Source organism: Amia ocellicauda, chromosome 4 (assembly GCF_036373705.1).
Source record: "Amia ocellicauda isolate fAmiCal2 chromosome 4, fAmiCal2.hap1, whole genome shotgun sequence".
Classification (NCBI taxonomy): domain Eukaryota; kingdom Metazoa; phylum Chordata; class Actinopteri; order Amiiformes; family Amiidae; genus Amia; species Amia ocellicauda.
The window spans coordinates 26,794,582-26,816,646 of record NC_089853.1 but is presented as its reverse complement, the minus strand read 5'-3'; the positions used below and the strand labels follow the sequence as shown (position 1 = coordinate 26,816,646).

The 22,065-nt window shown below is 37.8% G+C and overlaps 1 protein-coding gene across 9 annotated transcripts in view; it reads left to right on the top strand.

Annotated features, from left to right (window-relative positions):
* The window catches only part of peak1 (pseudopodium-enriched atypical kinase 1), a 123,411-nt gene that overhangs the window by 58,079 nt on the left and 43,267 nt on the right, over window positions 1-22,065 (top strand). For 6 of the 9 annotated variants that reach the window (XM_066701677.1, XM_066701676.1, XM_066701679.1 and 3 more), the window contains one exon: window positions 7,697-7,791. The exons of the other annotated variants lie outside the window; for them this stretch is intronic. The gene's annotated coding sequence lies outside the window, so the exon portion shown is untranslated. The remainder of the gene's footprint in view (window positions 1-7,696; window positions 7,792-22,065) is intronic. 9 annotated transcript variants of the gene reach the window in all.

Below are 22,065 nucleotides of genomic sequence, written 5' to 3'. Positions count from 1 at the left end.
GTTAAGCTTTTGGACTTACAGTAGTGGTTTAAAACAAAGCACAGATCCATTTGATTATTTTCTGTTGATTGTACATGAGAGCAGTGGGACAAAATGGGAAGTTATTCAGTGACTGCATGTCCAAGTAATTTGACTCAAATACAGTCATTTTTCTTCTTCATTAGCATGGTATTTGATCTTCCTTTGCTGTTTCAGTGTCTGATCCACCTCTTTTGTCTTAAAGGCCTGCTTTTAATTACTAGGATGATGTGACTGCTACCACCCTTGCCTTCCATTGCCACAGCGGGTTATGTTTCAGAAGAGAATGACGTTGTTTGGGGTTGTGGTCTACGTTCTGATCCCAGACAACCTCACCCCAGAGACATCTATACGGATGGCTTCTGTCTCTATCGCCTTGCCGAAACTCTAATGAGACATCTCGTACCTCATAAAGAGTAGTTTTGTCTATCCACCTTCAAATACCTGTGTAAGAGAGAACTTTAAAAGCTTCATTACAGGTTAAATCCATCTAAAATATACTGTTGGGAAAGAAATAGAATTTTGTGGAAATGATAAGCTGAGATATGTTTAAATTCTTGAAAAAAGAACCATCCTTATAAATTCTCTTTTAATAAGTTGCTTTGATTAGGTTATTTGAGAACCAAGGCTGAATTGTATAAAGAAAAATGCACAATCAAATTCAAGCACTTCAGTAATGTAATACTAACCAGGGATTCCAGATGTAATTTATACTGAAATTACATCAGTTCTGCTTAAATGTATCATGTATGCTTATCAGATAAATCAGATGCTTCTGAGGAGCTTTTATAGTCCACTGTAGTATAAAATTAATTATGTGAATTGAAATACCTCTATACATGAATATGTATTTCCCCCCAAAAAAACACTGTATGTCAGTATCGCATATCAAGGCCATCAAACAAATACAATTGCCAGCAAGAAGATACCAACCTGAATTTACACACGTCCTGTATTGACACTGACAAGCAACTATTATTCTTTATTATACTGTACATAACACACACAAGCACATAAATATAAAGACTTTGGTGTTTGTTCATGTCACATGGCGTAAATACTACTTCACGACACCAATTCAGTATCAATATTTTCAACTAAGCCCTCCCCTGTATCTTTTGAATAAGCTGCTATTGACAGGTATGAAAACAGCATTTCAAGTTTCATATGGAAAAGGTTGCGCAGACTGTTGTCTGGGTTTGCTGCATCAATAGTATAGACCCAGCCTTCTGGTCCTGTTTACCAGGCAGATACACTCAGTGTCAATTAAAGCTACCAGTTCACCCTGAAAGGTGCTTGATACTGTACAGTACAGACAGCATGACGTGTTTACATCAGCATTGCATGCAGGGGTTGAAATGATCCAGATCACTTGCTTTTATTTCCCATAAAGCTGTTCTCTAGTGCCAGTGAGAGAATGTATTTGCATTTTTGCTGCCAGTGATGAAGATCCCAGAGCTATATTCTGTGGTGACAGGTCCTTACCTACATAGGCTAGGATTGTTTCATGGCTGTAAGTTGTATAGTGTTAAGAGGCAGTGGATTGATTTGCTTCTCAATGAATGCTGATGGTTCAAATCTAATATGAGAGTATAGCTGGGAAATATTTAATTTCAGAAGATTTCAATTATTTGATTTTCTTAAGCATATACACTCCACCAATTATTTAAACTAATACATTTAATTTCTATAACAAAATATGTTCCTGTAAAGTTGATAACAGTGTAAACATGTTTGATATGGAGAGCATATTTTGAATTTAGAGTTCAGGTTTACGTTTTTGATTTGTTGTTGTTTGTTTTTTTTCAGTCTTTTTAATTATGATTATGAATCTCAAATCTCTTGGAGGGAAGGTGAGTGGGGCGATTTCTGAACTTTAGAAATCTCCCATTACTTCCTACACTACAACAACATATATATATATATATATATATATATATATACACACCGATAAGCCATAACATTATGACCACCTGTCTAATATAATATTGTGTAGGTCCCAAAACAGCCCTGACCCATTGAGGCATGGACTCCACTAGACCTCTGAAGGTGTGCTGTGGTATCTGGCACCAAGACGTTAGCAGCAGATCCTTTAAGTCCTGTAAATTGCGAGGTGGGGCCTCCATAGATCGGACTTGTTTATCTTGCACATCCCACAGATGCTCGATTGGATTGAGATCTGGGGAATTTGGAGGCCAAGTCAACACCTTGAACTCGTGATTGATCAGACCAGGCCACCTTCTTCCATTGCTCCGTGGTCCAGTTCTGATGCTCACATGCCCATTGCAGCTGCTTTCGGCAGTGGACAGGGGTCAGCATAGGCACCCTGACTGGTCTGTGGCTACGCAGCCCCATACGCAACAAACTGTGATGCACTGTGTGTTCTGACACCTTTCTATCAGAACCAGCATTCACTTTTTCAGCAATTTGAGCTACAGTAGCTCGTCTGTTGGATCGGACCACACGGGCCAGTCTTTGCTCCCCTCGTGCATCAATGAGCCTTGGCCGCCCATGACCCTGTCGCTGGTTCACCGCTTTTCCTTCCTTGGACCACTTTTGATAGGTACTGACCACTGCAGACCGGGAACACCCCACAAGAGCTGCAGTTTTGGAGAAGCTCTGACCCAGTCGTCTAGCCATCACAATTTGACCCTTGTCAAAGTTGCTCAGATCCTTACGCTTTGCTTCTAACACGTTAACTTTGAGGACAAAATGTTCACTTGCTGCCTAATATATCCTACCCACTGACAGGTGCCATGATAACGAGATTATCAGTGTTATTCACTTCACCTGTCAGTGGTCATAATGTTATGGCTGATAGGTATATAGACCTAGGTTTTACACTGCAATAAATTAAATTAAATGTTTGTGTCTGTGTGTGTACAGCAAAGTGGTAAAGCAAGTTATTTACTATTCATTATGACCACATATATTCTTTGAAAGGATAGCCAGAGCTGGGCTGTAGTGTGAAAGTAGTGACTGAATTGTGTTTTATGTTTTTTGCTGCTGTGAGAGTCAAGCAGCATGTGCTGGATTATTGACTTCTAAAAGGTTTATGAGAAGGCCTGGCTTTGATGCTTCACTAGGGACAGTTCTATGTTTGAATGTATAGGGGAGAGGTGTCGAGCAAGGAGCATGGGTTTGAATTAGATGCACAGAGTGCATCATATACACTTGTACTATGAAATAGGGTATTCTGTGCAATACTAGCCCACATCCTGTAAGGGACATTTCTTTTTTCCCCATTTAGGCTAGGTCATTCCTGAAAGCCAGCCTTCAAAGATTTTCAATCAGAAAAAAATGTTAATTGTAAGATATTATACAGTGCAATATTCAGTACATCAGTTTACATTGTGTGGTACAAGTGTTTACATGCAAGATTCAATGTAGATAGATACCAATGCAATAAAACAGTTTAGTATTAATTTATACAACCCTACATCAATTAGTCATTTTGGATCAATACGACTGTTTCAAATTGCAATACCACTTGAATTAATCTGCTTTGTCGAATTCAGATTTTGAAATCATTATGTGGACACTTGGTTGTTCTCAGTGTGTACACAAGGGAATGGAAACAGCTACATATTTGTAATTCCTCTCCTGCTGGCTGCTTTCCAGAGTCTAATTTCATGAACAGTTACCTTTACACTGTTATTTAATTAAATGTGTGCACTATACTATTACAGTAAGGGTATATAATGTGAAGTGTAGATCATGTGACATTATAGACTTTACATATGTATATTGCATAGTGTCATGAGACTTGTAAGGGTTAACAAACCACAGTGTCTCAGGTGATACCTGCATCATTGTTTCCTTTTGTATTAAGCCCAAGTCGGTGACACCTTGGGGCTGCTAGCCTGGCTGCTCTGTTTCCAAACTTGGTGGAGAGATGATTTTCAGGGACTGGTTCCCATAGCACATTTAGCTTTATTGCAGCTGGTCATGTCTGAGTTTTGTATCCCCATATAAAGGCCCCATCTCTCACCTGTCAGTGTGTTTTAATGGTGTCATGTGCTGCAATGCAGTTCAGGCTGAGGGGCTTGCGAGTCTTGACAGGCAGTACACCTGCAATTCCATGGCTTTGACAGATTGGGAATACTCCTCTTGAGAATCTCATCCCCATAACTATACATATTTTCCTCTACTGATCTTGGTTAAAAAAAATACTCTAAAATAATCTTCTTAAATTATATCTATATCTTTTAGATATGATGTGTATAATTACCCCAAAATTAGAATGTTCTTGGAATGTATTCAAAAACCTGTTTTAACTAACCACAATGGCTTCTACATGTTCTGCTGAAGGTCAAATTCCTGTGTTTTAAATAATATAAATTGTTTAATTGCTCAAACATCAGCATACTTTAACAACACAACACATATCTCAATAGCTAAGCATATTTGGAGCTGATATAACACATATTTATTAACAGATAGCAATTAAAAGACCCCCTCCCCCCCACCCCAAGACTGGGAAGGATTGTGAGGAACACCCTAGTCTGAAAAGCTATTTTTCAGAACTTCAGCAGAGAACTGGCTTTCTCACTTGCTTTGACAAATCTGGGATGCTTACTCAAAAGAGGTGACGCATGAGGAATGCTTTATGTAAGGAAAAGAACAATGAATTTTCAAAGTATGTGAAATTCGAAGTGGTGAAAGTGTGTATTGAACATGAAATATAATATATACAGTCTTTTTATTTTTCAGTGTTTCAACTAGTGTGAATAACATCGGTATTCTGTTCTACAAATACAAATGAATGACTTCCCATAGAATGATATTGACATTGACCATTTTATTTGCTTTTGAAAATGTTCATATCTTGATAATATATGCACATCTTCGTGAGTGTTGAATCAAAGAATCTTTTATCACCAGATGTTTATTTTATTTATTTCCCTCAGTCAGAACCTGCATTTGTTTGAAATGGAGGGTTAGTGACTCCAATGCATTTAACTACACTCTCGTTATGTAGCTTAATTATTAAAGCCTGCAGTCTTTCAATGTAAACATCAGCTTTGTAATGGCTAGGTTTTAAAGACATTTCAAATGTATCCATCATTGAGAAAGGAAGATTTCCAAATCAGTGTGAATAAATAAAGAAAAGTGTGTCGCTATCTGTTTCACTAGTGTAGTAATGTAGCACTCCACTGAAGAGCAAATGGTTTCTTATGATGCAGAAATGTATTTTTATATATATATACACTCACCTAAAGGATTATTAGGAACACCATACTACTACTGTGTTTGACCCCCTTTCGCCTTCAGAACTGCCTTAATTCTACGTGGCATTGATTCAACAAGGTGCTGAAAGCATTCTTTAGAAATGTTGGCCCATATTGATAGGATAGCATCTTGCAGTTGATGGAGATTTGTGGGATGCACATCCAGGGCACGAAGCTCCCGTTCCACCACATCCCAAAGATGCTCTATTGGGTTGAGATCTGGTGACTGTGGGGGCCAGTTTAGTACAGTGAACTCATTGTCATGTTCAAGAAACCAATTTGAAATGATTCGACCTTTGTGACATGGTGCATTATCCTGCTGGAAGTAGCCATCAGAGGATGGGTACATGGTGGTCATAAAGGGATGGACATGGTCAGAAACAATGCTCAGGTAGGCCGTGGCATTTAAACGATGCCCAATTGGCACTAAGCGGCCTAAAGTGTGCCAAGAAAACATCCCCCACACCATTACACCACCACCACCAGCCTGCACAGTGGTAACAAGGCATGATGGATCCATGTTCTCATTCTGTTTACGCCAAATTCTGACTCTACCATCTGAATGTCTCAACAGAAATCGAGACTCATCAGACCAGGCAACATTTTTCCAGTCGTCAACTGTCCAATTTTGGTGAGCTTGTGCAAATTGTAGCCTCTTTTTCCTATTTGTAGTGGAGATGAGTGGTACCCGGTGGGGTCTTCTGCTGTTGTAGCCCATCCGCCTCAAGGTTGTATGTGTTGTGGCTTCACAAATGCTTTGCTGCATACCTCGGTTGTAACGAGTGGTTATTTCAGTCAAAGTTGCTCTTCTATCAGCTTGAATCAGTCGGCCCATTCTCCTCTGACCTCTAGCATCAACAAGGCATTTTCGCCCACAGGACTGCCGCATACTGGATGTTTTTCCCTTTTCACACCATTCTTTGTAAACCCTAGAAATGGTTGTGCGTGAAAATCCCAGTAACTGAGCAGATTGTGAAATACTCAGACCGGCCCGTCTGGCACCAACAACCATGCCACGCTCAAAATTGCTTAAATCACCTTTCTTTCCCATTCAGACATTCAGTTTGGAGTTCAGGAGATTGTCTTGACCAGGACCACACCCCTAAATGCATTGAAGCAACTGCCATGTGATTGGTTGGTTAGATAATTGCATTAATGAGAAATTGAACAGGTGTTCCTAATAATCCTTTAGGTGAGTGTATATATATATACACTCACCTAATATATATATATATATATCTGAAGGGATCCTAATGTAAATTCAAAAGGCTCTGTTTTAGATTTTATTAGCTCTTTAATTTCTATTTCCCAAATTCAATTTCTGGTTACGTATTTAGGCATTGTCATTTAAAATGGGAATCTGGCCAAGCTCCAGAACTATACTGTACACAGCACATATCTTCATTGTGTACATTCACAAAACAGTATTATTTCAGCATTACACAAGCTGGAGAATATTATTAATCAATGCAGGTAGGTACAAATACACATCAACCCATTTCTATCCACTGCTGGATGAAGGCCTCCCCAAGATATTTCCACTTGCTTGGATCTACAGCTTCTCTTTTCCACGTCACGCTACTATTTGGTGTAATGATGTGTAGTCCTAGGATTGGTTGAATAGTATGTATTTGCTCAAGAAAGAAGAATATCATCATTTATAGTAAAATGTATAAACACTATTTAGTTCTAGGCTTAAATTGGGATTATTTTGGGGAAGAGTGTTTTAAAACCCACCCCATTGTTAGGCCTAATATTTAACAAAACCTCAACCCATGCTAACACTAGAGTTTGAAACTCAGCTCTACACAGGATGAACTCCGTCTTTGGAAACCAAGTTAAACCTCATTCCTAAGCCTAACAGCAAAGTGAGGGCATTCTGTCTATCAAACAACAAGAGCAATACATTTAAAGTGTTTGTTATATAATGTGATAATGTAGACATGACATTGAAGCATCATAATTATGCATTTTATCTTCCTGGATTGACAGTTGTTACAATTATTATGTTTTCAGTTGTTGTTAATGAGAGGAAATTAGAAAGTTAATTAAGCAGACCAATGAAACAGGTAATTGCAAAATGCATACTAAGTTTTGTTTCACAGAAAACAATGTTTGTTTTTGCCTACCAAAGAAATGCCAGCTGATTTTCCTGGCCCCAGAATAGGCCTCGACCAGCATATCTCTCCTCTCCCTTCATCAGGGAGACACTTGATGAGACAGCACTGCTGCCTATGTAATCTGTCTGGCAGGCGGCACGCATCATCAGATGTTAGATAAATATTTCTCCCACTTCAGGGTAGAGGGCCATTCTTGACACTGTCATTGGCTCCTTTCCTTATTCTTGAACAGAGCGGAGTGAAAATAGAATTGAAATGCAGATGGTCACCTCACAGCTGGCTGCCTATATGCCGTGCCAGTAACATCCCATCGTCTCTCTCTAACAGGTTCCAGTGGTAAGAGAGCAAGCCTTCTGTTGAACAGAAAGTAGAGCTGTAAAGAAAAAAGAACTTGATGGTACCCTTCTTTGACTGGCACTGCTGTAAGTTGTCCTTTTTCCTACCTAGTTTTTACTGAAAAAGCAAGTGTTTCTTTTTTGTATGCATGATTATGTAAGGATATTTCCATTCTTTGAGTATTGAATTGTTATGGGATTTAATATTTACGTGTTGTGTATTTATGTCCGATAACTCCTCAGTGCAGAATGTGCAAACTTATTTGTGTAACTAAATCATGCAGTGGTATCATTATGTTTGGTTGGTTTTAATTAGGCAGATGTTCTAGAAATAATAAGTCCAAAATGTTCTTCTGCATTTTTTATTTAATGGTTATAATAACAACAACAAATAAAAACATTTGTAATGAATGAAAGATCAATGTGCCCAGATGTGTTTGAGTGGGGATGTGTGAGGGCTTACTTGTATGGAAGAGTATCATTTACATATGTAGTTGAAATAAAGTGATGAAAGAAGAGAGGCCTTTGTTGCCATTTTTATGAAGAATATCAAGTATAGAGGGTGATGATTAAGGACAATGTCTGACCTCCATATATTGTATTTCAAATACATTTTAAAACATTAACAGACTACTCATGTCTCACCTGAAATTCTGATCTTTGGACCTAAGCCCTAGATTTCCTTATGCTGTATTGCCGACAACTGTAAAACCGATTTCCTAAACTCTGTGCACTGCTCACAGGAGCCTAGCTGCAGATGTAGGAAGAGGCTTAGAGTATTGTCCAGTCTGCCTTTTCATTTTGAGCCCAGTCACTTTGGGTTCCAAATGGAAATCTTGGCATGGTCTCTGAGGTCATATCTACAAAATGCTGGGAATTTATAGAATATATTTTGAACATGTTTGTAGTAAAAGCTAAACAAAATTATGAATTGAGTTTCCATGACTTCTTAGGAAAGTATTTCAGCATAAATTGACCTTTTAAGGTACAGTAAACACCACATCAGATATATACTTCAAAGCAGACAGACCTGATTGTGTTAAATTGTTCACAGACTGTGTTGACATCACATTATAACATTCTTCTTTAAAAAAATATATATATATATATATATATACTCACCTAAAGGATTATTAGGAACACCTGTTCAATTTCTCATTAATGCAATTATCTAACCAACCAATCACATGGCAGTTGCTTCAATGCATTTAGGGGTGTGGTCCTGGTCAAGACAATCTCCTGAACTCCAAACTGAATGTCTGAATGGGAAAGAAAGGTGATTTAAGCAATTTTGAGCGTGGCATGGTTGTTGGTGCCAGACGGGTCGGTCTGAGTATTTCACAATCTGCTCTGTTACTGGGATTTTCACGCACAACCATTTCTAGGGTTTACAAAGAATGGTGTGAAAAGGGAAAAACATCCAGTATGCGGCAGTCCTGTGAGCAAAAATGCCTTGTTGATGCTAGAGTTCAGAGGAGAATGGGCCGACTGATTCAAGCTGATAGAAGAGCAACTTTGACTGAAATAACCACTCGTTTCAACCGAGGTATGCAGCAAAGCATTTGTGAAGCCACAACACGTACAACCTTGAGGCGGATGGGCTACAACAGCAGAAGACCCCACCGGGTACCACTCATCTCCACTACAAATAGGAAAAAGAGGCTACAATTTGCACAAGCTCACCAAAATTGGACAGTTGAAGACTGGAAAAATGTTGCCTGGTCTGATGAGTCTCGATTTCTGTTGAGACATTCAGATGGTAGAGTCAGAATTTGGCGTAAACAGAATGAGAACATGGATCCATCATGCCTTGTTACCACTGTGCAGGCTGGTGGTGGTGGTGTAATGGTGTGGGGGATGTTTTCTTGGCACACTTTAGGCCCCTTAGTGCCAATTGGGCATTGTTTAAATGCCACGGCCTACCTGAGCATTGTTTCTGACCATGTCCATCCCTTTATGACCACCATGTACCCATCCTCTGATGGCTACTTCCAGCAGGATAATGCACCATGTCACAAAGGTCGAATCATTTCAAATTGGTTTCTTGAACATGACAATGAGTTCACTGTACTAAACTGGCCCCCACAGTCACCAGATCTCAACCCAATATAGCATCTTTGGGATGTGGTGGAACGGGAGCTTCATGCCCTGGATGTGCATCCCACAAATCTCCATCAACTGCAAGATGCTATCCTATCAATATGGGCCAAAATTTCTAGAGAATGCTTTCAGCACCTTGTTGAATCAATGCCACGTAGAATTAAGGCAGTTCTGAAGGCGAAAGGGGGTCAAAAACAGTATTAGTATGGTGTTCCTAATAATCCTTTAGGTGAGTGTATATATATATATATATATATATATAAACTCAAAGCTATAGAACACTAAGAGCTATTAATGATAGTATTTCTTAAAATAAAAAAATACAGACTGGATGGTTGAGAAAAGGTTTAGCAGACAATGCAGTAAATGCAGATTTGTGGTATTAAAGGTTAACTGAACAGTTTGTTTCTTGAAAAACATAAGTAAAAAAAAAAAAACACAATTTTATCATTAGTATTAGGAATATGTAACTTTTGTTTATTTTATTATTACCTGACAATATATGTTTAATGAGTAATAAATAAACAAATCTACCCTACTAACATGTCATTGAAGATGTGCATTTCTCATAGAATGAACTCTGCTCCTGTTCTGTTTATGCAGGAAGAAGAATTTTAACTCCAACCCGTGAAACCCTTCTCTCTCCCCCCCCCCCACCCTCCCTGCACACAGTGCACAGTGCACAGTGCAGTGTATAAAATACTTTTTTTTCCCCAAAAAACATTGTTACAATATTGACTTAAAAGGAGTAAATATAAATTAAAATCTTTACTCCTGTTCTGTACCTAATGCTAGCAGTTCAGATTGTATGTTATTAATTAAACTGCCTGAAACATAAATTATTTATACAGGCCAGATATTCAGGCTACAGTATCTTTAACCTTCTTGCTTCTCAAGGTGGACTTTAAGTTCGAGTCTTTCTCAGAGAAGATGTGGTCAATGCAGTCACTAACACAAGCAGAATGTTAACCAGACCCTGTCCTTTGTTCTGACAGAATTAGTGCTGTGGGGAAAGTGGATTTTTTTTTTCTGTGACGACAACAAAGCTACTTGCTATTCTTCTTTCCCAGCTATGCGGTTCTCATCTCAATTGCCGATGTGATTCCTTTGTAAATCTCTGCATTACTCAATTGCTCCATCGCTGTAAAGGAAAAATTAGCTTATATGTTTATATACCACACCAGTTATCTTTGTGGTACAGAATGAATAATGTAAAACACCAGGAGCAAGCTGTTTTTGCGATGAAACATAAAATCTTATTCCTGGAATGAATTTTTTACATACTTTCAATTGGCACAGGTTTCCTTCTCTTCCCCCTTCTCATCTGCTCACCCTGGTCAATTTAATTAATATTTGAATTATTTGTTCACATTCGCTGTATTGGCAAAGCAATAGAGAGAATGAAATGTTTCTTCTCCACCTAGAAAATGCTGAGAATATATATGTGTAGATAATTTGCATAGCCGGGTGAATTGATTGCAGCAGGGTCCAGTTAAAAGAATGCCTGTGATGTACCCAAGTGCATTTGCGTTTTAATTTTTCATCTTCTGTGCATCAGGCTTGAGACTGCTGAAAAATGCCAGAATTAATGCTAAGGACTAATAAGGTCAAGGTTTGCACTGCTACAGTTTTTGATTTTCCTCTTGAGTCACTGGGGCTATTTACAGAGCTGTTATATATAATTACTGAGGGATTATTCAGGTGTTACATAAATGCAGGGTACATTACTGGTTGAAATGCATTTAGTGGTGAAATCAAAGAAGAAATGTATTAAAATACATGCATTCTTTGTATAAAGCTTTGTCACTGCTTAGCGGATCAGTGTCCTCAGAATTGAAAGGGTTTTTATTACTTTTTCTTTTGAACTCCAAATTATTTTTCGGTGTACTGAAAAATGTAATGTGAATGTTGCAGCTTCACAGCATACAGCTTAAAAACATTTCCCCAAAAAGCTGTAACACATTAAAGCATGAATTACACTGAATAAAAGGCATTCCACTTAGCTAAATGGCTTACATCAGCTACATGTTTTGAATGCTGCATTCTGTATGTTTATACAGAACTCCAGCAGAATTATATTATTAATAGACTGGAGTTGGGGTCAGTTTTGAATGAAATTGGAATTCTTGGGTCAATCACAGTTCAATTCCTGAATTTAAATTGGAAATGCAAATATTAGATAGATGGAATTGGAATTTGAAAGGAAAATAATTTATGAATAGCATTTCAATTCTGTTCAGTTCCATGCAGATACATTTTAATGAGATGATTCGGAAATATACACCCTAAGCAACCTGACCAGTGTGAATAACTTAAGACCTCTTTCTGATATGGTGGGAAAATCTTCAACCACCACTAATTCAGCAGTGGTTGAAAATGATGCATTTGTGTTTTGTATGTACAATATTTATGCTACAGGATAGACATGGTTAAAACTTGTGACAGTTATTTATCTTATTTTATTTCTGTGGATATTTTTATTTCGTGCCTTAACGTTACACAAAAAAAAAAAATCCTTATTTTATTATAAACAAGGATTTTCATTGTTTATCTTGTAATGGATAGAATGGGTTTTAGATTGCTTAGTAACCAGCTTTTTGAATGCATACATTCTGAAGGATGCAGATACTCAAGCCAAGTCTTCTATGATTCATCTTGAAGGCATCTTAGCAACTAAAGCTGTTTGACCTTAAAAACACATTTATTATTTTTTACAGAAAAGAAGGTATTGATTTCACAGGTATGGCTTTTTATTATGGATGTATACAGCATTTGGGGAATTGATAGGACCACATTTAATTTGTCTGCATAATGTTATCAGAATGAGGTAGCTGTATAAATAGATTTGTTTGAAAGCTCAGTGATTAATTTATTGTAGAATTGAGAAATGTGTACTGATTTATCTGCTTGGTTTGCTTTTCAAGTGGAACTTGTGTGCTGTATTCAATTATTACTAGCCTTTTCTCAGAATGATGTCATGGTAATATATAGAATGGTTTTATCTCAGAGTAAATGCAAAATGCATTTGTTTAAAAGTCAAACTGTTGGCTTACATTTCAAATCTGTAATATAGTCTCTGACAGTTCTTCAACACTGTTAGATGATGCCTGTTTCACCTTGTCAAAATACTGTCTGTCTATGCTCTGAGTACAAAGGCAGGCCAATGTGATACACTTGTAAAATGAAATGAGACATAATGTAAAGTTCATAAAATGTCTTTGACATGTTAGGTGGGCTGAAAGGCTGAAGGAACCCCATCTTTCACAGCTGAATAATCTAATGTGCTAGAAAATTAAATTGTCACGGAAATGTCATTGAGACACCCTGATGTTTCTCTCCTCCACAAGCTGATACTTATGATTTGCTAGGGTTTTGTCCTCCACGGTCAGAGTGGAGTTGATCCAGGATGAAAAATGAAACTGTATTGTAAAGCCAATATTGTCTGTGTTTATTTTGTATTGTGCTTTGTTATTCATCGATCTGTAGAAAGATTTTTGGGAGACCAGTGTTCCAATCTTATTGACATGTTTTCATTGGTGCACATTTTTTTTTTTTTTTTTCTTAATTTTGTAGAAGGTTTTTTTTGACTGATTACTTGGATGATATTGATCAATTACTCTTGCCCTTTGCTCTGAACTCAGCGCAGGAGTTGTATGTCGATAAGTCTCACCCAAAGCTGCAGGTCATACATTTTGTTGACATTTATAACACTGGATTTTCTCAATCCACTTCAAGGCAGAGAAAATCTGAAGAAAATAAACACAACATAACAGTCTGCTCCTTCAGAAAATTGTATTAGGTGACCATGATCCAATAATACATGCAACTTTTTAAATGATCAACCTTTAGTTTGGACTTTTGGAAATACTGTTATTGTTTCCCCAAACAGAAATAATTCATAGTACCATATACATCTGTCTTTAGTCCAATAATATGTTGTAGCCTCCATTAGCAGCCTACATTATGTTTGTTGTTTTTTAAAAATATATATTATTAGTAGTAATAGTGTAGTATTAGTTATATGTGTATGTATATGTATATATATATGTGTATATATGTGTATATATATATATATATATGTGTATATATGTGTATATATGTACACTCACCTAAAGGATTATTAGGAACACCATACTAATACTGTGTTTGACCCCCTTTCGCCTTCAGAACTGCCTTAATTCTATGTGGCATTGATTCAACAAGGTGCTGAAAGCATTCTTTAGAAATGTTGGCCCATATTGATAGGATAACATCTTGCAGTTGATGGAGATTTGTGGGATGCACATCCAGGGCACGAAGCTCCCGTTCCACCACATCCCAAAGATGCTCTATTGGGTTGAGATCTGGTGACTGTGGGGGCCAGTTTAGTACAGTGAACTCATTGTCATGTTCAAGAAACCAATCTGAAATGATTCGACCTTTGTGACATGGTGCATTATCCTGCTGGAAGTAGCCATCAGAGGATGGGTACATGGTGGTCATAAAGGGATGGACTTGGTCAGAAACAATGCTCAGGTAGGCCGTGGCATTTACACGATGCCCAATTGGCACTAAGGGGCCTAAAGTGTGCCAAGAAAACATCCCCCACACCATTACACCACCACCACCAGCCTGCACAGTGGTAACAAGGCATGATGGATCCATGTTCTCATTCTGTTTACGCCAAATTCTGACTCTACCATCTGAATGTCTCAACAGAAATCGAGACTCATCAGATGTATGTATATATATGTATGTATATATATGTATATATATATGTATGTATATATATATGTATGTATATATATATGTATGTATATATATATGTATGTATATATATATATATATATGTATATATATGTATGTATATATATATATGTATGTATATATATATGTATGTATATGTATGTGTGTGTGTATATATATATATATATATATATATACACTCACCTAAAGGATTATTAGGAACACCTGTTCAATTTCTCATTAATGCAATTATCTAACCAACCAATCACATGGCAGTTGCTTCAATGCATTTAGGGGTGTGGTCCTGGTCAAGACAATCTCCTGAACTCCAAACTGAATGTCTGAATGGGAAAGAAAGGCGATTTAAGCAATTTTGAGCGTGGCATGGTTGTTGGTGCCAGACGGGCCGGTCTGAGTATTTCACAATCTGCTCAGTTACTGGGATTTTCACGCACAACCATTTCTAGGGTTTACAAAGAATGGTGTGAAAAGGGAAAAACATCCAGTATGCGGCAGTCCTGTGGGCGAAAATGCCTTGTTGATGCTAGAGGTCAGAGGAGAATGGGCCGACTGATTCAAGCTGATAGAAGAGCAACTTTGACTGAAATAACCACTCGTTACAACCGAGGTATGCAGCAAAGCATTTGTGAAGCCACAACACGTACAACCTTGAGGCGGATGGGCTACAACAGCAGAAGACCCCACCGGGTACCACTCATCTCCACTACAAATAGGAAAAATGGCTACAATTTGCACAAGCTCGCCAAAATTGGACAGTTGACGACTGGAAAAATGTTGCCTGGTCTGATGAGTCTCGATTTCTGTTGAGACATTCAGATGGTAGAGTCAGAATTTGGCGTAAACAGAATGAGAACATGGATCCATCATGCCTTGTTACCACTGTGCAGGCTGGTGGTGGTGGTGTAATGGTGTGGGGGATGTTTTCTTGGCACACTTTAGGCCCCTTAGTGCCAATTGGGCATCGTTTAAATGCCACGGCCTACCTGAGCATTGTTTCTGACCATGTCCATCCCTTTATGACCACCATGTACCCATCCTCTGATGGCTACTTCCAGCAGGATAATACACCATGTCACAAAGGTCGAATCATTTCAAATTGGTTTCTTGAACATGACAATGAGTTCACTGTACTAAACTGGCCCCCACAGTCACCAGATCTCAACCCAATAGAGCATCTTTGGGATGTGGTGAAACGGGAGCTTCGTGCCCTGGATGTGCATCCCACAAATCTCCATCAACTGCAAGATGCTATCCTATCAATATGGGCCAACATTTCTAAAGAATGCTTTCAGCACCTTTTTGAATCAATGCCACGTAGAATTAAGGCAGTTCTGAAGGCGAAAGGGGGTCAAACACAGTATTAGTATGGTGTTCCTAATAATCCTTTAGGTGAGTGTATATACAGGCTCTTGCTCCCACGCCACTCTCACTTCCATGCTCTTCTCCACTATGGCAACACCTTCTTACCCACCACGATCAACAAACCGGTAGTGACCTCAAAGTAGTGGCCTCCTTCAACAATTTAACTTCACACACCCCCAATCACCAATTCTGAAACAGACCGCCATTTCTATGCAAATTACTGCAGGAAACCCTGGAACTGGGATACAAATTTTTGTTTGCTTAGGGACTGGCTGCAGTCCTTGTTGGGGTGGGGGTTTGAATGAACTGCCCTCGAGTATATGGATATTTAAAGTGTTCAGTACAGCCACAATATGTGGGAAAATCCTTATTCATGCTAATCTGTTCAAACATGATTAATTATTTTCCTGTTGCTCACTTGAGGCATTTAAAATTGTGGAAAAATACATCATGTCCCACAGGGAAAGAACTATACTCTGTGTTTCTAACAAGGAACAAACTATGGACAAAAATATGCGTGGCAGCTTCAGAGGAGTCATTTCAGTGGGCCATAAGCCAGTGCAGACTTTCTACAAATGCTAATTATTCAGTTGTTACTTTGCAGCAGTTCACAGCACAGATCAGATTTGAAGTGGTTTAAACATCTGTATTTCCACCTTGCTGTGCTATGGTTTATGTGGTAAAACTCAGAATCAGGAGGGTGACCGGTTCATAGCTGCAAAGGCCATTCAGTTTGGATGGATTTATAGTGTTCAGGCAGTTAACTAACCACAAGAACAAACACAAGGAAGGATTGGGTTGTTACAGGCTGAGCCTAAGGCATTGCTGGTAATTATGGGAAGAGTTTGATGGACCATATTGCCTGTTGCTTCACCTGGGACTATACAACATGAATTTGTTTTTTGTTTTGTTAGCCAGGGCACGTTAAAAGCAGTTTTAAAGCCTCTGAGATTTTAATAGCCTTCTCTATAACTGTGTGAGCATTGTAGAGAGAGTTTTATTGGCTTGTTATTTAACAAAACAATCTGCCCTGTCACAATTTGCAGCAATCCCCTAATGTACAGTAGGGATCTTTCATCTGTTTGTTTTTCTGAAGGGAAGGTAGGGGTTCTCAAGGGCTTACAGGGAAATAAAAAAACCAGTACTGGGTGCCAAGATTAAATAAGAGCTGCCTTCATTTAAAATGATATTGACATAAGCATAATGATAGCCTATCTTCAGATGTGCTGACCAGCATTCTGTTAGATGTGAGCCGGAGAAATACATGTTGGATATTCTGGTTCTTTACAGTGGGTTATATTAGAATGCTGCCAATTTTATAATGATATAAGAATCATTTGCATGAAACGCTCATGATATAATCTTTATTAGATTTCAGCATTAGTCTGAAAAGACTTCATTTGGAGTCTGAAAGATGCCAAACAGCTCTATCTTGTAAAGATCAATATGACTGTTTTTCTGTTTGCTGAATACACAATGAATCTGATAACAGCAGCTTGCTTTGTTTTCAACCGAATGACTGCCGATCTCCGTCACCCCGTGTCATTATCAGCAATGTGCTGTCATCCCCCTTTTTTGTCATGCAGCCATGAAAGTCATTCCCTGCACTCTGAACCACTCTTGATGTTCGTAGGTGATCAAGCAGTCACATGCCCGTGATCACGGCACAGTCAAGCACTCGCGTTCTTTGCCAAGTTCGTCGGCACGATGGGTACGAATTAATTGCTGTCAGATATGTGAAAGGTAATGCACAGCTCCTGCTCCCAAGAGGTAGGCATTCGCTCAGCTCTAACGGTTTCTGTACTTGCAATCAGTGTGCTGCATCTCACTTAAAGTTCATGGATATATAGCACATTCAGATGCCTGGACATCTATATTCGCTTTGCTACCAAAGTTTCACATTCTTTCACACAACCAGTTAGGTCACTTTATTAATGAAAGGGAAATATGTGACATTATTGCTTTATTGCAATGACAGAAGATTCTGCGCTGATTAGTACTTAGTACTGATTTGTTTAATCCTTTTTTAAACAGTTATTATTTTTACCCAATTCTGTGGTATAATTAATTTGGTTGTGGACAATGTAGACATATTTGTATTTCATCAGATTGCCATATATAAACTTTTCACAGCTTCTGTTGAAGGATTAACTTACTGTTCTTTTCAGATTTATAATTAAAAAGTATCTTAGTGTACCTTAACATTTCATGGTATTCTGCATATGTTCTAATGAGAGCTAGCACTAGCACCTTATTTCACATTTATATATTAATATCTATAGTAATAACTAATGTATTTTAATACAAAATAATGTCACAATAGAAATGACAATTAATTTATCAGCATCTTTCTGCAGGAGAGAATAATTATAGATTTTATTACCAGATTTGAAATTGTGAAAAAGAACTCAGACATTTAATACAATACAAAGAGCCAAGGTTGTTATGAAAAAAGTAAAATAAATCAGAGTTTTAAATACATTTTTAAGGAAAACTTTGGAAGTTACCTTGAAAACTCAAAAGAATGAAGACTAGAGCTAGAGTGATATATAAAGACATATATTTATATATAGCACTGCAAGTTAATTTACCCCAAAGCTACTGAATTGAAATTGATTGGTTCTGTGAAACTCCTTCAGAATCCTTTAGAACTTCAACTAATGCGGTTAAAATATATTCAGCAATACTTGCAGAAAGGATGAAAAGGGCAGTGTCATAGCACAGAGTAGACAGTTCCAAACTTGACATGAAAAAGTTACTGGACAGCTGCTGGACCAAATACTGTACACCTCTTTATTAACAGGAAATTACATTTTAAAATAATTACTGGGTGGTGGTGGTGCAGATAACCTTTAGGACACCTGTACTGTGCACAGCCCGTTTCCCATGAGAGAACCAGGCAATTTATGTTAAGGAGCTCACTTGATCACTGCAGTGATTTTTCATTTGCTGCAAGCAGTTGTTTAAGAAGCAGTCTGTTTTAGGTTTGAGGTTTCAGCACAGCTAGACTTTCCCTAGTGTAATATATTCCATGAACAAACAAAGACAATGGTTAATATGTGGAGGGGAAGTTGGACTAGGTTGCTGTGTAAAGGAAAGAAGGTTTTGTGTGTAGTAGTACACATGTAGCCTATTGATTTCTTTTTTATATCATACTTTCTGTTCTTCTGTTAAGGGGCAACTTGATTGATGCTTCTTGAAATTTCTCTTTGTTTACTTATTTTCTGAGGAAATCTTATTACCTGCTAACAAAATAATTGTACAATCCAGTATGAAGAAATACCATACCAAATGACCCAATAACAAATTAAACTGAAGAATGGAAATATGTATGTGAATGCCTCTTGTCTTTAGCTTTATAAAGCCTTTAAAGATAAAAGATAAAATAAAATATTAAAAAACAAACACCATGGGAGAGCACTCTACCTATATACAGTGTGTTTGAACCACAGATAATCTGCCTACCCCAGAACTGCCTAGAGAAAACAAAAACTGTGATTTCAGGGCTGGAGGTTAGAAAGGGATTGACAAGCTGTTCTTAGAAAATGGTTAACAACCCAAGCTGTTGGAATGGTTTGCCACTGAGACCTGGTTCATTCCTGTTCCCCCAGGTCAGTATATGCGGGGATTGTTCCTGTGGTACTTGCCCAGGCATGTTTTACAGAGCTGGCTTTTTTCTCAGGATCCTTGCGGTTATGGAAATCATTTCTTTATACCATGGGTATTGCAGCTTACCCTTACCCTAACAAAACAAAACAAAACAAAATCTGTAATTTTGTATTTGAAACTCTAGCTTAAGTCATTAGACAGTTTCTGAGAAATGATTACAGCAGTAGAACTTTGCATGATCCTGCAGATCTTAGCAAATGGAAAAAAAATTTAGACCCAGCAAAGAGCTCATTTATGTTACTTAAAATAACGATGAACAATTCCAGAGACTTTATTACTGTTATGTTTATTTAATTTTAGAACATGCAGCTTGTGGCCATATTAGTTTGTTTCAGAATCTCTCCTGCAACTTAAGAAATGGTTTAAAATTAGCAACCAAACTAGCAGGTGGGTCAAATTCCATCCTCTCGATTGTATTTTCTTATACATTTATACATATATATATAGATTTGCTAGATTTTCTTAGACCATCACAAAACCACAAGACTAGTCCCCCTTGTGGGGACGCTGTTAAAATGAAACTGCATGTATTCATTGTATGGACACCAACGCTTCTTTTGGAAACTGTGATGTTCATATCAAAATAAATGTGATTTTTTCTGTGACACCAGTTTATGATGCCTGTACTGATAAAGCTATATAAGCAACATTTAATGCTTGTGTTTTTATACTTTCTTATCCATATAGTAGGCGTTTTACATTAAACTTGAATTAATATATTGCTTGCTAAGTATATGCTGTCTACCACTGTATAGCCCGGAAGGTTACATGCATCTGTCACTCCCATTGGTATCCCTCAGGGAGCTGCTCTTAATCTCTGCTGGAAGTGTTTGGGTTTTTCTCAGGCGCTCTCAGATGTTGTGCAACATGAGCACTAGAATGGAATGTTATTTCTTGGACGAAGATGCTTTCACTAGTCAAGTTGAATATGTACTCACAAGACTAATGTCTCGCTTTACCCCAAGAATGTAATGTTGAGATTTTTCAAATGTGCACAGAGCAAGAGGGTGTGGGATACAAACAAACCAGGTTCATGAAATCTGATTTTTAGCCAAGGAAATCCTTAAAAGAAGAAACAAAAAATAGTTGTCAATATTTGATTCTGAATACTTTAAAATGGTATATATAAATAATATGCAGCTGTCAGTATATAATGCAAAGAAACATACCATCCTTGTGTCTCTGTTTTCTTCATTTAGTAATTGTATTTCTTGGCTCAGTATGACATTGAAAACATCCCCAAGGGAATAACCTTTCTTGCTGAGAAGGGGAGAATTTTGAGTGAAAAATCTTTCCTATCATTCTAAAGAATTCACTAGTAAAAATATTAGTCCACTACATAGATCCATAGGTTTTTTTTATTTTATGGGTGTATTAGTTTAAGCAAGATCTCCCCGTGTCTATGAGCACCATAAAACATGTTTTATTTTTAGTTTTTGCCTCGAAGCTTGCCGCTTGTCATGATTATGAAGAAGCGTCTCCCAGTCACAGGGTTATGGCTGGGTGTTTTACCATGCTGAAATGACAACCTTCATCAGTAGAAGCAAGCAGTGCACACTAGTCTAAGCTAGACAAAGAACTATGTTGAGCATGTCTGATAGCTGGCTTGATCATATCATTTCAGTGTTATTAACATATCTCTTGGGACAGGTTGTGATTTAAAGTGTGAAAGTTTTATTTATAAGGATTTGGGCCCTTTGAAACCCTTTGTTTGGCTATAGTGGTGCATTAGGAAGAGCTTTTGTTTATCTATCACATCCCTGTGACAGAGCGAATCTTAGGGAGAAGAATAGGGAATACACAGCACACTGTGCAGGTATATAGGGAACTGTCCTTTGTCTGATATTAAGCTGTCTCTGGACTCCTGGCACCCATTCTTCATTGGCATGTAACTGACCATACTAACAGTTCTGGAAAAGAGGATTTGGACCAGCTGATCTTGCCTCTGTTTAAGTGAGAAGGTGGAATTGAAACAGGCCTAATTGTTTGTCTGCTTTGGATTTTCCCACCAAAACAGCAGAGCCTGATGATCGGTTCGTACACAGATACCATTGCATTTGTACCATCTGCAAACAACTCAAATTGCTATGGAAATAAAACTGACTATTATTGTTGTATTTGTAGCGAGAACTCGTGCATTGTTTTATTATTATTTGATTCAGTCGAAACCTCTAGATTAATTTGTTTCGTAGGTAAAACGAGTTGTGACCTTACATTTGTATTTCTTCAAGGATTAGAAACTCGGATCCTTCTTTCATTGTATATTAACTGTTGTATCAAGTAATTATAACTGGTAACCTCCATTTCATTTTATATTGCCATTTTTAAATATAGTATTTTTCATTGTCTGTTTCTCAAGAGACCACTTAATGCTAAAATACTTCCCCGACCTCTCAAATTGTTTTCTTTGGGTTCAGTCTGGTTTTTAGTTGGCATATCCCAAAATCAACTAAGTGTTCAATATGTTCCAAGGTTATCCCTGTT